This window comes from Carassius carassius, chromosome 14 (assembly GCF_963082965.1).
Source record: "Carassius carassius chromosome 14, fCarCar2.1, whole genome shotgun sequence".
In the NCBI taxonomy this organism is placed as follows: domain Eukaryota; kingdom Metazoa; phylum Chordata; class Actinopteri; order Cypriniformes; family Cyprinidae; genus Carassius; species Carassius carassius.
Window position 1 is genome coordinate 9339569 of NC_081768.1, and position 15801 is coordinate 9355369.

The following is a 15801-nucleotide window of genomic DNA, read 5'->3' on the forward strand; positions in this document are numbered from 1 at the left end:
AGTTCATATTTATGTGTTGTAGCTTGTATCTTATCAAGAGCTAAAGGGATTTTTTTGGGCTGACCTATTTACTTTACAGGAAAATCAAAGTCTACAGCACTATATGTGTGGAATTCAGACACCAAACCCTTGGATGACCCTTTTTCTTGTAAAAAGAACAGTTCATTAAACTAGCTGGGTATAAAATTATATATTTTATTGGCATTTTCACTGTACAATTCAAATAATGGAAGAGCAGGTTTAGCCACTTCTTTTATACTGGAGCCATTATCTATTCAAAGATGCTTTCAAATTCTGAACTGTTTCTTTTTATGATTTATTTTAAAAGCTTTATTGAAAATGTTCAGATTGACACTCAATATTGTGCAATTGTGCAGCGGGAGAATTAATGTTTGCCTAATTTTAAATGTTAGCTAAAAGATTAGCTCTGGAAATATAATAACTATGATTTAAAATTATTTGAGAGTGACATCTGCGGAAGATGAAAATTGCTAAACAGATTTTTATACTTGTGGCAGAAGTTCACAAGATTCAATATTGCACTTTTTGTTTAATGCATGCAATATATTTGAAATAAAATAAAACAATTAAACACACTCTTATCTGGAGCGTAAAATTCCATTCAACTTACATTTAAATTCACAAAAATTTTAGATGTGCTGAAAAAATTCATATGCAAAATTCAAATAAAACATATTGATTTTAATATCTCATCTCTTGCAGAATTTAACAGTATAAGGGTGGTAGGTTTCTTGCACCAAACAGTGATAATTAGTTATTATTGTTATTAGTTTTTCACTTCCTTTCTGAATTAAACAGGTTTTATGCCACTTTACTAGATCTCTATGTAAATGACCTGTTATCACTGGCTAACCTTTTACCATGCGTAATGAGTCACAGTGCTTACAGGTTTCGGGTCCAATCAAGGGATCAGGGTTTGGGGCACAAGCCAAGCAGCTGCCTTTGAGATAAATGAGAATGCTATCAGATAACTATCTCCAGGTATTTTAGACCTTCTTAGAACCAATAGAGTTGCTGCTGCACCATCCATCAATAACAGCCTCTTCCCCTTGGCAAAGCCTGCATTACACTCTGACAGTTTCACCAAAAAAATCTGAAATGAGCCACACAAACTGTGAAGGTCGGATTGAAAGGATCATGGTGAAAATAAACTTATAAACAGCCAAAAGTCTAATATTGGGATCCTTCCAAACATTTCACAGAGTCACAGGTGCAAACCAACTGTGGTCAACTTAAAGCTCCTGGCCCAGTTCCAACAAACCCCTTAAGTGAATAAAACCTCTCAACTAGTTATGTTGATGGATTTAAACCCTTGGTGATTGTTAAGTAGGATTTGTTGCGATCTAATACAGGATTAAGTTTAAGGTGATCAGGGCTATTTTACTTTTATTTACACTATGATAGTATTCATTCATATTTTGGATCACCTTTTTAGTAATTTTGTTATTTCTTTCTGTATTTTTTACCAATTATTTCTCTTTAGCTTTATTTTTTTTTTTAATTTCAGTTCGTCATTTTAGTACTTCCTCAAATGATCATTTAGTTTTAGTTTTCATCTAAAATTGATATTTTATTTCAGCTTCACTTCAACAATGGGATCCAAACAACAAAATGGTAAATCTGCAATACATATAATGCATTAAAGGTCCTATGACATGAAAATTTCACTTTCTGAGGTTTTTTAACATTAATATGACTTCCCTTAGCATGTATGTGGTCCCCAAGTTTCAAAAAATTTTAATCGGTGTAAATCAAGATTTTGCTATCTTTCTCTGCCTTTGAGAAAATGGAAGCTCAAACGGGCTGATCTGGAATCTCCTCTTTGTGACGTTGTAAAGAGAAATGTTACCCCACCTTTCTCTGCTTTGCCCGCCCAAACATTTACATACAATTCAGTCGCAATGTCAGCACAGGCGTTACAAACAGACTTTTATGATATGGATTCGACAGCACCGGCACAAACAGTGAGTAACCCTGTTCATTAATGCCTGATCTGTGATCAGTGATTTCTGATGTGTAGTTAATCATTCAAGTTCACACAGACTTTCTTTCTAAATCGTTTAATACTGTTTATGCATCAGTGAATCAAGCCAGTGACTAAACGATCAACTTCACGTTGTTTCTCTTAGTAGCATGAAACAAATCTGTTATTTAAATTGTGATTTAACTACAGAGAGCGATCAAAGAACGCTCCCTTTTTTTCGGAGCTATCACACATCGCGAATGTATCTGCACACTTGCCCAAACTGCCGTTACAATGAATGACGCTGTTATGCTGCACAACAAAGCTCTTACTGTATTCATGTGTTTGCTGTTAGTTGTGGTGAAAGCATTTTGTGAGAGAAAACGTGTTGCAATAATGACGAGATGACTGCATTCACGCGATAAACAGACTCTGTCTATTCAATACTCATCACTGCAGCCTTTCATGTGATGGGAAAAGATCGAAAAAATAATTATATAATCAACAAATCCACGATTCGTTAATCTCGACAGCTGTAGTATGTATGTATATATATATATATATATATATATATATATATATATATATATATATATATATATATATTAGGGGTGTAACGGTTCACAAAATTCACGGTTCGGTTCGATACAATACACTGGTGTCACGGTTCGGTTCGGTACGTTTTAGATACAGCAAAAAGAAAAAATTAGATTAGATAAATTTCCTTGATTTTTATAAAAATGTTTTATTTATTAAAACTAACAAAGTATGTTTTTTTTTTTACATTGAACAATGATGGAGCTATTCTTTACCCATCTTCTATGGTGTTTTCTTAGCAGCATACTGTATAAAACAAAAACAGCTCCTTATAAAAAAAAAATGAAAATGTTATATTAGTTATGAACAAATACAAAGATGTAACTTTTTATATGGAACTCTTTAACTCTTTATATTGAGTGTGTTTTTACTCAATTGGTTCTCTATAGGGCTTATGTTTTTTGAAACAAAGCAGGAATTACGGTCTGTCTGAAATGAGCTCGTGAAGGAATATTGTAACGGGGCTCAATTACATTAAGCATGTTCTTAAAACCTACGTTTTCCACTACACTAACGGCGCTGATCCACTTGTCCGACACGACTGTCGCATGTTTTTTTTTTTTTTTTTTTTTTTTTATTATTATTATTATTGAATACAAAATTATATACACAACCAAGGCAAATGTATTCATACTACAATATGTAAAACATTCGAAATGAAAGGCTTGACACAAATTAGCTAAAAATTACTTAAAAGACAAAGAAAATAGACATGCATGAAATCATATCTTACATCTCAGATACGGTATAAAAAATAAATAAATAAATTAAAATAAAAATAAAATTAAATTAGATTAAGGGGCAATATTACACCAAATCATATGAAATCAAAAGATCAATCAGTTTCATCGCACTCCTACCTCTCATTCTCTCAAGGGCTTTAGAAAAACACTTTAGATCATTTTTGAACACAATAAGTAGTGGGAGGGATTTAAAAAATCTACATTTGTGCATGAAATATTTTGCCAATATAACAATGTTATTGATCAAATAAAAATGAGCACAGCAGTCTTTGGGAATTCCAAATAAGATATGTTGTAAAGTGAAAACAAAACCATCAACAACCACCTCCTTTTCTATCAACCAGTCTTGAACTGATATCCAGAATATTTTGGAAAAATTGCAAGTAAAGAAGATATGATCAGTGTCTTCAGAAAGACTATTACAAAAAGAACAGGGGACAATATCTATATTAAATCTTTGATTTAAGAATTTGTTAGAAGGATAAATTTCACTTAAGATTTTGAAATGCGTTTCTTTTGCTTTAGGAGGAATAGGAAAACTCAAATAATCTGTTCTAAGATATTTTACAGTATTCTTATTAAACATGTGATCTAGTTTATTTCTTTTAATTTGACAGGGATAATATGTTCTTAAGACGACCTGTCTAATATATTTGTTAGTACAATTAACACTTTTAAAATTAATATCTCCAATGACTAAAGTGGGAAGAACTGGCTTAACTTTAGCATAAGAAAGGGAGCATCTCATTAGCATTTTTATGCCAGAAGGTACTGCATTAATGACAGTGAAAAACTCTTTCGGGTGACAGGTAAATCCATGCTTCAATGTAAAAGCATTATAGTCTAAAAGCTCTCCTTTTTCATCCATTAGATCTTTCACCGACCATATACTTCTGCTTAACCAATTCTCAAAACATAAAGATTTGTTCCTGTGCAATATATATTTGTTGTTCCAAATAGAAACATTATGAGGAGTAAAATTGTGTGTATGTGCCAATTTCCAAAATAAGAGAACTTGTTGATGGAATGTTGATAGTTTCACTGGGAGTTTCGATAAATCAAAATCACAATTGAGCAAATATTGAATTCCACCAAATTCTTTAAACAAAGCTGAAGGAACTGTAAACCAAAAACTATCTTCATTACATACAAACATTTTTAGCCATTTGAGTTTTAACACAATATTCATGTTTTCAAATTCAATCACATTTAAACCACCTTGTTCATAAGATTTAACAATGTCAGCTTTTTTAATATAATGAGCTTTTTGCCTCCAAATAAAATTATACATTTTCCGGGAACATGTTTTTGTAAAATTTGCGGGGGGAGCTAAAGAAAGAGCTGGATAAATCAGTCTGGATAAATATTCGACTTTGGTTAATAAAATTCGACCAAAAATTGAAAGGTCTCTTTGTAACCAGCAATTTAAGATTCGGTTTGCTTTTTGTAGATTATTTTCAAAATTATCTTTCGTACAAATTTTCTGATCTTTGGTAATTGTAATGCCTAAATATTTCACCTTATTTTTAACCGGAATATTATGCAAACAAGTGATATCATTCTGATGTAGGGCAAGAAGTTCACATTTGCTTAAATTTAGATGGCGTCCTGATGCATTAGAAAAGGTATTAACTAAGGAAATAGCCAGAGGAATTTGATCCTTGTTTTTTAAGAATAACGTAGTGTCGTCTGCCAATTGACTGATTGCTATACTTTTATCAAATAGATTTAATTTTTGTACAGTTCGATCATGAATAACTAACGTAGACAACATGTCTGCAGCCAAAATGAACAAAAGAGGGGATAGAGGGCAGCCCTGTCTAATTCCACGACTAATAGGAAATCTTTGCGAAGTACCGTAAGGAAGAGAAATGGAACTGTTCATATCTTTATAGAGAATTTTTATAATATTGATAAAATGTTGACCAAAACCAAAGTGCTCTAAAGCTTTAAATAAAAACCTATGTTCTAACGTGTCGAAGGCTTTCTTAAAGTCTAAGAAAAGAATATATCCATCATCCTTTATCAAATGATTGTATTCAACCATATCCATTACTAGTCTTACATTGTTGTGAATAGATCTTCCTTTAAGGAATCCCGATTGAACCTCATTAATTACCCCATTAATGCCCTCTTTCAATCTATTGACAAGAACATGTGTAAAGATTTTATAATCATTATTGAGCAAAGTGATTGGGCGGAGATTATCTAAATATCTATGATCTTTATCTGTTTTGGGAATTAAAATAATCAAGCCTTGACTCATTGTAGGGCACAAAGATCCATCTTCAATAGATTCAGTAAGAGCATTAAACAGTAACACTTTCAAATCATTCCAGAAAAATTTATAAAAATTTCCTGTAAGGCCGTCCGGACCAGGGGATTTGTTTGACTTGAGTTTCTGCACAGCTAAATCGAGTTCTTCCATACCTAATTGTGCATCACAAAGATCTCTTAATTCATTGTCAATTCTAGGAATAAAATTCATTATTTTTCCAAAGAAGTCATCACACTCTTTTGGAAAAAAATTAGATAAATACAAGTCACTGTAGAACTTATGAATTTCTTTGCTTATTATTGTAGGATCAGTATTTTCAATATTATTCACCATTAGGGATGTAATACTTTTTTCTAGACTGCCGTCTTTTTTCTAACCTACAAAAATAGGATGTGCTTTTCTCTCCCTCCTCTATCCATTTGGCCTTTGATCGAATATATGCACCTTTAGCTTTCTTGATATACAGGTTATCCAATTGTGTTTGAAGAGAAATAAAATTACTTTTTTCAACGCTATTTAATATATTTTTACTGCAATACTTATTAATCTCAACTATAATCTTGTTTTCATGTTGTCTTCTTAATTTGGCAAGCATTTTACTATAGCTTATAGAAAATTCACAAATTTTAAATTTAAGAAACTCCCATCTGGCTTTATGAGAACTGAAATCATTACTATTCTCAATGACTCCAATTAAATCTTTTATCTTTGCACAAAATCCTTCATTTTCAAGCAAATCAGAATTAAACTTCCAATATCCCTTTTTATATGAAATCTTAGTCTTTGGCTCAACAACCAAGACAATAGCACAGTGATCTGTTAGAGGCGCTGGTGAAATAGAGCAATCCTTAACAAAATTTAACAAATGATCTGAAATTAACCAATAATCGATCCTCGATTTACTAGATGCATTAGGTCTAAACCAAGAAAACTGTTTGATGTTAGGGTTAAGATTTCTCCATACATCCAGTACTTTAAGGTTGTTGCAAAATTAGTAATCATAGAGTTTGGTTGAGGGGAACTACTTTTAGGTGGATGCCTGTCAAGAGATTCATCAGGTGTAACATTAAAGTCTCCACCTATGACAATATTATCTGTAGGGAATAATCTTTTGAAATTACAAATTAAAGAAGAGACCTCAGCAAAAAGCTGCTGATTTTGTTTTGCATTGTTATGACCATATACATTAACCAAAATAAAAAAGATAGATTCAATATCCAGCACAATTGCAACCCAATGTCCATTAGAATCAGTTTTAACAGAAATCACTTTACCTGGACAGTTGTTAAATAAAATTGCAGACCCTGCAGAGCGGGAGGATCCGTGGCTTAGTGTCAGTTTATCTCCCCATTGACTCGACCAAAAAGCAGCATCCGTTACGGTAGAGTGTGTCTCTTGTAAAAAAATACAATGCGAACCGGTTCCTTTACAAAATAAAAACATAGCCTTTCTTTTGACCTTATCTTGAATGCCCCGAACATTTAAAGAGAGTAATGAAAACGGTAACTTAACTGGAAACATACGAAGAACAAATAAAATTAGAAAAGAACAAACACAGATTGCGAACTCGAATCAGATATGTATTAAATGGATGACAATTAACCGAGTACATACCTCGCAACCTAGCATTTCTCCAAATTATCACATCTCACACCATCCTACCCGTATAAGAGAGAGAGAAAAAGGTTCAAGTGCAGGATTTCGTTGGGTCAATGCGTCTTCCTTCAATGTAACCAAATGGACCTCTGTAATACGCTTTTTTCCCTTCTTTACGTGCTTGAGCGATCAGCGGCCATAGAGCGGCACGAGCGTTTCGGTCTTCCTTCGTGAAGTCTTCCACAAATCGGACTCCCTGGGCTAGGCAAACAAAAGAGTTTTTCGTTGATTTCCATATTTCGTCCCGATATTTGCGCATTGTGAATTGTACGATCATCTGTCTTGGTCTTCCTGATTCCTTTTTACCGATCCGGTGCACTGTGTCAATAATATCATCCAATTTCTGTATCAAGTGCGGAGCAATTTCGGCAATCAGGTCAATCACTTCCCTGCGGGGATCCTCTTCAGTTTTCTCCTTCATGCCGTTAATCCAGAGATTCCATCTTCTCTTATATCGTTCGAGATCAGACGTTCTGTTTTCCAGGTCGTTGTGTGCGGTGGTTAAGCCCATGACCGATTTGCTCAACTCTTTGCACTTTTCTTTACAGTCTTTAATTTCAGCCGAGTTGAATTCGACAGCTTTGGACATCTCTGCAATCATGATGCTGTTGTTTCGCATTTGATTCACCAATGCTTCTAACTTTTCGTCTTGTGAATCGAAGCGAGCAGTTAGGGAAGTAATTGCTTGCAGCAGCGTAGCATTGGTGATGTCCTCTTCTTGAGATTTTAGCTTTTTCAACATGTTTACTTTAGTTGGTGTGAAGTGAGAGGAATCGCGGCGTTTCTCTGATGAATCAGTCTTTATTTCCATCTCTGAATCTACCGTGGTTTGAGCCACGCGATGATCCGGAGGAATAACAATCTTGTGATGAGTCGTTTGGTGAGATTTACGCATTTTGGGGGGGGGGGGGGGGGGGGTTGTGGGTGTCACTCTTGCCTGTCTTCAAAACTTGAGAGCCCTGAAAATGGCTTATGCGTTTAACAGACCAGAAATAGAAGATCCTCCAATAACCAACAGGTCTGGTGTTTGGGTGCACTTTGGATTCCCTGTAAGCTATAATGGTGATGATAGAATGAATGGTAAATAGTAAGGTCTCATATCCGCGGCTATAACGTAAATGTAGCCTATACCAATCGCCGTGGTGATGTCTTTTGCCCTGTTTGAATCCGTTGGAAATGTCTGTCTAAATGCTGCGGGGATAGTTTGTTGTGTGTATGTTTCTCCTTTTTTCCGTCTTTTCCCAGATACTGACACACTAATGTGATGTCGCCGTAAATGAGTTGACATGTTTCAAGTATTCCCGCTGGTGTTTTTTTTTTTTTTTGTACCCTAGATGCGACATATCGTTGTTGTTTTTATCCACCACTCTCTTGCCATCACCATTATAGCTTACAGGGAATCCAAAGTGCACCCAAACACCAGACCTGTTGGTTATTGGAGGATCTTCTGTTTCTGGTCTGTTAAACGCATTGGCCATTTTGCAATGCGCCTTCAGCCTGTATTGCTGAGTGAGTGAGCGTCTGACTGAGTAGCCTAACATAAACATATAAGTTGGTGTTTTTTTTCTTATTCGGGGGGTGTCAGGGGCGTTGCCTGTTACGTCGTTTGGGTTATTGGGCTACCTTGTTGAACGCATATCATTATATTTCACAATTTTTTTTATTTTCCAAATATAATTAATTAGTCCAACGAACCGTTCGGTCCATAATGATACCGCGTACCGAACCGAAAGCCTCGTACCGAACGGTTCAATACGAATACATTAGGGGTTCAATACGAATATATTAGGGGTGTATCGTTACACCCCTAATATATATATATATATATATATATATATTTATTTATTTGAGAGGGGTTCCACATGTAATACGCATTTCAAATGCAAAGATGTCAGCCAATCACAACAGTTGTCGTTTACTCGGAGTCTCACAGCAGACACGCCCCTTCAAACAGAGCATTCAAGCCAGAGGGCTAATATCAGGATATAAAAAATGCTTTTTATTTCTAAATTTTAAATGTAAAAATCATACTAACAATATAAGTACACCTAAGGAAACATTAAAAAGCATTTAAAGAAAAGGAAATAATCCATGTCATGGGCCTTTAAGTTGTGTTTTAGAGTTATAAATATCCGTAATCAGAAATATCCATAATATTTATATTATTGGATAATGTCCCACTAATGAGTTGCCAGTACTTTTTCTATTACTTCACAGATATAACAGATATTATTTCTTACAGTATTGTTACACACTTCTGTGAGCATGACATGTTAGTTTTTTAAATAAATACCTTAAGAACACAAATTGGTTTGCACTTGCATGTTGATCCTGTCAGCCACTGCAGCTAAATAAATATATTTAATAGCTCCTGAAATCCGTGAGCACTTGCTGGAATGAACCTCAACACACGCATGCACTGCATTACATAAATTACACTTAAGCAGCACGTCTGGTTCATTCAGATATTCAATACAGCACTTCCAGTAGCTACACAAGATTTGCAGGTTTAGAAACAGTAAGCTGGACGTGGGATCAATACATTGATTCCGCAACCCTTCCCACCGCTGGTTACAAGATGCATTTATATTTCCAACAATTAGCAGCCATGTGTGCGTGATTTTTTTCTCTCAAAGAACTTCTTTTCAATTTGCAAACAATTTTCACTTAATGTCTGGAAAAAAGACACTGCGGCATCCGATGGGAGAGCACAACGGGAACTATGATGGATGTTGGATCAATATCTACAGGGCATTAGCGGCTCCCTGAAGGCTTGTGTGCTAGCGGTTAGCAGTACCCATCAGCCTCCATTATACACCCACTAGGGCAGAAGACATCTCTAAAAAGCACCAGAGGTGCATCCTTCAGGATTTTGACCCACAAATGGAGTTCATCTGTAATTTAACAAGGTCTCCTATTAGATTTGGCATCAAAGGTATTCAGAACCACATTTCATTAGGAAATTTGGAGTTCAGTTCATGGGTTGCATGCTTTTAGCAATATCTTCATGGGACAAGATAGGTAAATGTCTGCTGTGTTTTTATAAACAAATTGTTGACAGGTAACTAATATTGTGGATATAAGCCTCCAGTAATTGAGCCCTTTTCATGCATTGGGAGCAGGGCCATGTATCTAATGGCATGATGCGCGGATGTCACGACGCTGTGGGAGCTGGTGAGACAGACATTATGGAGGTGTATTAAAACGAGCTGGAGGTGATGGAACAGGAAATGCACCACGATGAGAGTACTGAACAGCACAGCACATAACCCACGTAACCCAATGAGCCATCAGCCATGAACACCCATTACCAACCCCACGCTACAGGACTACAGATAGACAGCCAGGGTGTTGTGCGGTCCAATGAGGACTGCAACAGAAAGAAACTGAGAGAGTAAGGCACAGGGAGAGCAAAAAAGAAAGAAATTTTAGAGAATATATATATATATATTATATATATATATATTTGTTTTTTTTTGTAAAAGCAAAACAACATGTTTGAGAGGCTAGAGGGCTGTTCGAACAAGGCTGAGTTTGGAGAACATGGAAAACAGTGGTGATGGCTCTGAAACCTTAATGGATCTGCCTACATGGTCAGGTAGATGCACTGAAGTGTCATCATCTCCCACACTGAATGTGACACTTCACTTTAAAAGCAGACCCTGCCTTCCATGGATCTCCAAATGTCTGTTTTTCTGAGAAAAACAGAAAAACGACGGCTCCTCTGGTTTCGGGCAGCCAGCAGGAGTCCCCCGTTCCCTGCTCCTCCGGATTCCTTTACGGAGGCAGCAGGCTCCGGCCCCCTGGCTAACAGCGCCGACTCCTCCGCTCCCTCACGGACGGCAGCCGCCCCTCCACATCACGGGCAGCCGGCAGCGATCTCGCCCGTCCCCGGCAACTCGCTCCAGCCCACCGCCTCGAGCGTCCATGGCGGCACACTTCCTCGCCAGCTCGATGGCACCGCGGATTCACCACAGCGGCGAGGGATCTTCAGCAGCGCGTCCCTCCTTCTCCCGGGCTTCTGCACCACTGTAATGATAAAAACTCCGTAACTATGGGAAGAAGGAGGCGGGAACCGGCAGACAATCAACTGATATTTAATAATGACAAAAGAAATACAAAACAGCGTACAAATAAAAAGCAAAACACAAACTAAAACCCAGGCCTGGTCCTCTCTCGTCCATCACTGTCGTCGCTCCTGTTTTATATCCTTCCATCCCCTCAGTGGGACTCGAGACCGGTGGGTCGAACAGGTGTCGTTCATCTCCAATCACTCCACTTTCTCGCTCCGGTTCCCACATCTCTCGGCCCCGCCCCACTCGTCACAAACGGTTTGTGTAAAAAATCAAACATAATATATACATATATATATATGTATATATTATGTTTGTTTATATATATATATATATATATATATATATATATATATATATAAAATTTTATTTATTTATTTATTTTTCAGTGAACCAACATCTAGATTTTTTGGCAAGAGAATAGCATTTCACTTCCATATTAGCTATAAAATGACAACAATTGCATTATACATTTTGATTATACCTCAAAATTTGCAGAAAAAAAAGTATGTTTTAGATTTAAACAGCATTAAAAGTTCATTTCTCTATCAATCAAAAGTTGGCATTTCAAATTAAAGGTGCACTTCCCGTACAGCACTGTTTGTGGGAAATGCTGCAAATCATTTATTTATGTCATGAAGCCTGTATACTTCTCCCTCATTTTCTTGTCTCTGCCTTAAAATGTCTTTTGAAGGTGTGAGAGACCATATTAAGAATTAGTGTCAGCTTCCACAAGGTACCTAAATGCAAACAACTTCATCTTCATCACTGCCAACTGCAAATCATTATGGAGAACGGCTCTCTCTATCAGTCTAACTGACACACATTTCTCTACATATCTGTCAGAGGTCTCAAGACTGCAGCTGATGGTACACCTCACCCTTTGAAGGATAATGTTCATTAGGAAAAAACCTTTCACCTGTAGTCCAGCCCAGTTTGGGTGAAAGCCAAGTCTATGCAACATTAGCTAAAAGCATAGATATAGAGAAGTCTGTGCATCATGCAGGGAGACAAATATAAGCATTTTGGACACATAAATTCAAAGCATTTGATTAAATGAATGATTGTCAGCACTGGGAAAATGAAAACTCAGAGTGGAAAAATTACTAGAAGTGGAACATACACGTCCTTATTCATTATAATTGATTATGGCTCTCTCACTTTAAACGCTTTCAGCAAAAGCATTTCTCCCAGCAGTATCTCTATTACAGCAGAGTGAAGGTCACATATGCAATATAATGCAATGCTGGGCTCCAAAAGCATTTTAGGGAAAAATTGCAATTGAAGAGACTAAGTATATATTAAATTATTCATGTCATTTAATATTATTCATTTTTCTTTTGTTCTTTCCTGTTTCGTCCTCTTCCCTCTGGTAGTGGCCAGGGGTTTTGCTGTGGTAATTGGAGAGCTTCAGAAACATGCAGATGAACCTCTGAAATGAGGAAGGAAATGAAAGAGGAAGAGGAAGAGGGGGGATGGACACATAATTAGCTGCTCACCTCCCTGCCTCTCTGCAGGCATTTCCCAGGAGGAAGCCTTCCCTAACTCTCTCGCTATATGGCACGACACCATTATATTCACTTCAGCATTAAGTGGATGGTTCTCACTGCCACCGGTGGCCAACACTTTGGGAGACCTGGAGGAGACACTTTGATTTAGAGCAATGGCTGCACTAGACTCTCTGTGGCAGGGAATAAAAGCTGACTGGACATTAATATAAATACCAATTTTATTTACTTCTGGGCTTTTGCTTCTTTATATTAGACTGATATAATAGTGAGACACAAAGAAAGGGGAAAAAAAGATGATTAATATCATTATTAAACACATTAATTGATATATTATTTATCTAATAAATAATTATCAAAATATTATTTAATATACATATCCAGTATTGTTAAACATGATATTTACAACACTAATTATCAATAATCTTGCTCAGAAGGGCTAATTCTTGTTTATGCAGATAACAGAAATCTAAAGGTGTTTGTTGGTGAAACATGGTACAGCAATATACCATATTTTCTGAATGGATGAAAAAAGCAAAAAACAAACTGGGACCAGTTTTTTTTTTCAGAGGTTATAACATACTGAAGGGAAAAGGAAACTAATTTTCAACTGGATGGCATTCATTTCCTTTGAGGTGCCATAGCAAGGATATAAAAAGAGTTGTTTTTTAATGTAATATTTTGCACTGCAAAAGGTTGTCAGTGGCACATTTTGGTATATAATGTACAACATTCAAGTTTTCTGCATAATTGTCTCATATGATCCTTCTCATATAAATACACTTCTTAAAAGAATAGTGGGATGTTTTTTTCAACTTCAAAGTACGAGGGGATTCAAAAAGTTTTTTTTTTTAGAAGTTTTAAACAGATTATTGGAGTACTCTTTACAAGGAAATACAATTTCAGTCTTACTGCAAAAATGCTAGGTTTAATTCAACGTCAGGTGCAATTACTTTGTAATTATTTGTTAAATTTACATGCAATTCTTAGGTGAAAACTGTAAATTCTACACCACATTTTTTTTATTCAGCATATATGAACATCCGACTATTTTTAGAGACTTTTTTGCAATTGCATTTTAATGTATATATATATATATATATATATACATTAAAATGCAATTGCAAAAAAGTTGCAATTGCAAATTATATATATAAATCCTCAGTACTCATCTTACTGGACCTGTCTGCTGCTTTTGACACCGTTAATCACCAGATTCTCCTGTCCACCCTCAGAAAGATGGGCATCTCTGGAACTGCACTCCTGTGGGTTAAGTCCTACCTCTCTAACAGATCCTTCAGTGTGTCTTGGAGGGATGATGTTTCTAAGTCACAACACCTTACTACTGGGGTTCCTCAAGGCTCAGTACTTGGACCACTTCTCTTCTCCATCTACATGACGTCATTAGGATCTGTCATTCAGAAGCATGGCTTTTCTTACCACTGCTACGCTGATGACACCCAACTCTACTTCTCATTCCAACCAGATGACCCGATGGTAGCTGCTCGCATTTCAGCCTGTCTGAGTGACATTTCTAGCTGGATGAATGAACATCACCTTCAGCTTAACCTTACGAAGACAGAACTCCTGGTGATTCCAGCTAACCCATTGCTTCATCACAACTTCTCTATACAGCTGGGTTCGTCAACCATTACTCCTTCGAGGACAGCCAGAATCCTAGGAGTTGTGATGGATCATCAGTTAAGCTTCACAGACCACATTGCTACAACGACCCGGTCCTGCAGGTTTGCCTTATACAACATTAGGAAGATTAGACCCTTCCTGTCAGAGCAAGCCACCCAACTTCTTGTCCAAGCTCTTGTTCTCTCCAGACTGGACTATTATAATGCTCTCCTGGCGGGCCTTCCTGCATGTACTGTCAAGCCTCTGCAATTGATCCAGAATGCAGCAGCAAGGGTTGTCTTCAATGAGCCAAAAAAAAGCTCATGTTACTCCTCTCCTCATCAGGTTACACTGGCTACCATTAGCCGCTCGCATCAAATTCAAGGTACTGATGCTAGCCTACAAGACGACCACTGGCACGGCACCAACATACCTAAACTCACTGGTTAAATCTTATGTGCCCTCCTGAAGTTTGCGCTCTGCAAGTGAACGACGCCTTGTGGTGCCATCCCAAAGAAGTTCAAAATCACTCTCACGGACCTTTTCCTGGACTGTGCCGAGCTGGTGGACTGACCTCACAGTCTCAATTCGTACAGCTGAATCTTTTTCAAGAAACATCTAAAGACTCATCTTTTTCGACAGCACTTAACCAACTAATACTAGCACTTTTCCTTTTCTTGTCTTTTCATTTATTAAAAAACAAAACAAAAAAAACCTGGCTATGCATTCTATATTAGACTAACTGAGACTTGTCATGGCACTTGTATACTGTTGTTGTCCTCTTGATGACATATGATATATATATATAATTATTTAGATTACATTTATATTTACATTTTTCCCAGATCCAAAGTTCAATCTTAAACTATGAAAATCATTCTGAAAAAAAAATAAATAAATAAGACCTTATTTTTATTACAACCTTCAATTATTTTTCTTAGTAACTTTAAAATTAAAGAATGGAATAAAAATAAACCATTCCCAATTATTCCAATGAAAATTATAAAAATAACATTTACACAATAAATAGAATTATTCCAATTAAAGTCCACAAAGCTTTTTTTAATTAAACACAAAAAAAACGATCATGCCCATATTCGAAGAAAAATACCATTATTTTAGCTGGAATAAGAAATATGTTGCCAGTATATCTGTCAAATAAATATCTAAGAAGAACTACTCACAGATTGTTAAAATTCTCAGTCCTGACTGTAAAAACCTGATCATGTGTCTTTAATACAAGTCCTAATATGAATACTTTAAAGAGGCTTTTAGCATTTTACATTCCTTAGCATCATTTTCAGACCTAGAGTTGTGTGAACTATTCATTACCACTCTG

At 36.2% G+C, this 15801-nt stretch overlaps 1 protein-coding gene across 4 annotated transcripts in view; it reads left to right on the top strand.

Moving 5' to 3' along the window:
- The window catches only part of btbd3b (BTB (POZ) domain containing 3b), a 37869-nt gene extending 22335 nt beyond the window's left edge, over positions 1-15534 (top strand). For all 4 annotated transcript variants that reach the window (XM_059565955.1, XM_059565956.1, XM_059565957.1 and 1 more), the window contains one exon: positions 15519-15534. The gene's annotated coding sequence lies outside the window, so the exon portion shown is untranslated. The remainder of the gene's footprint in view (positions 1-15518) is intronic.
- The last annotated feature ends 267 nt before the right edge of the window (positions 15535-15801 follow it).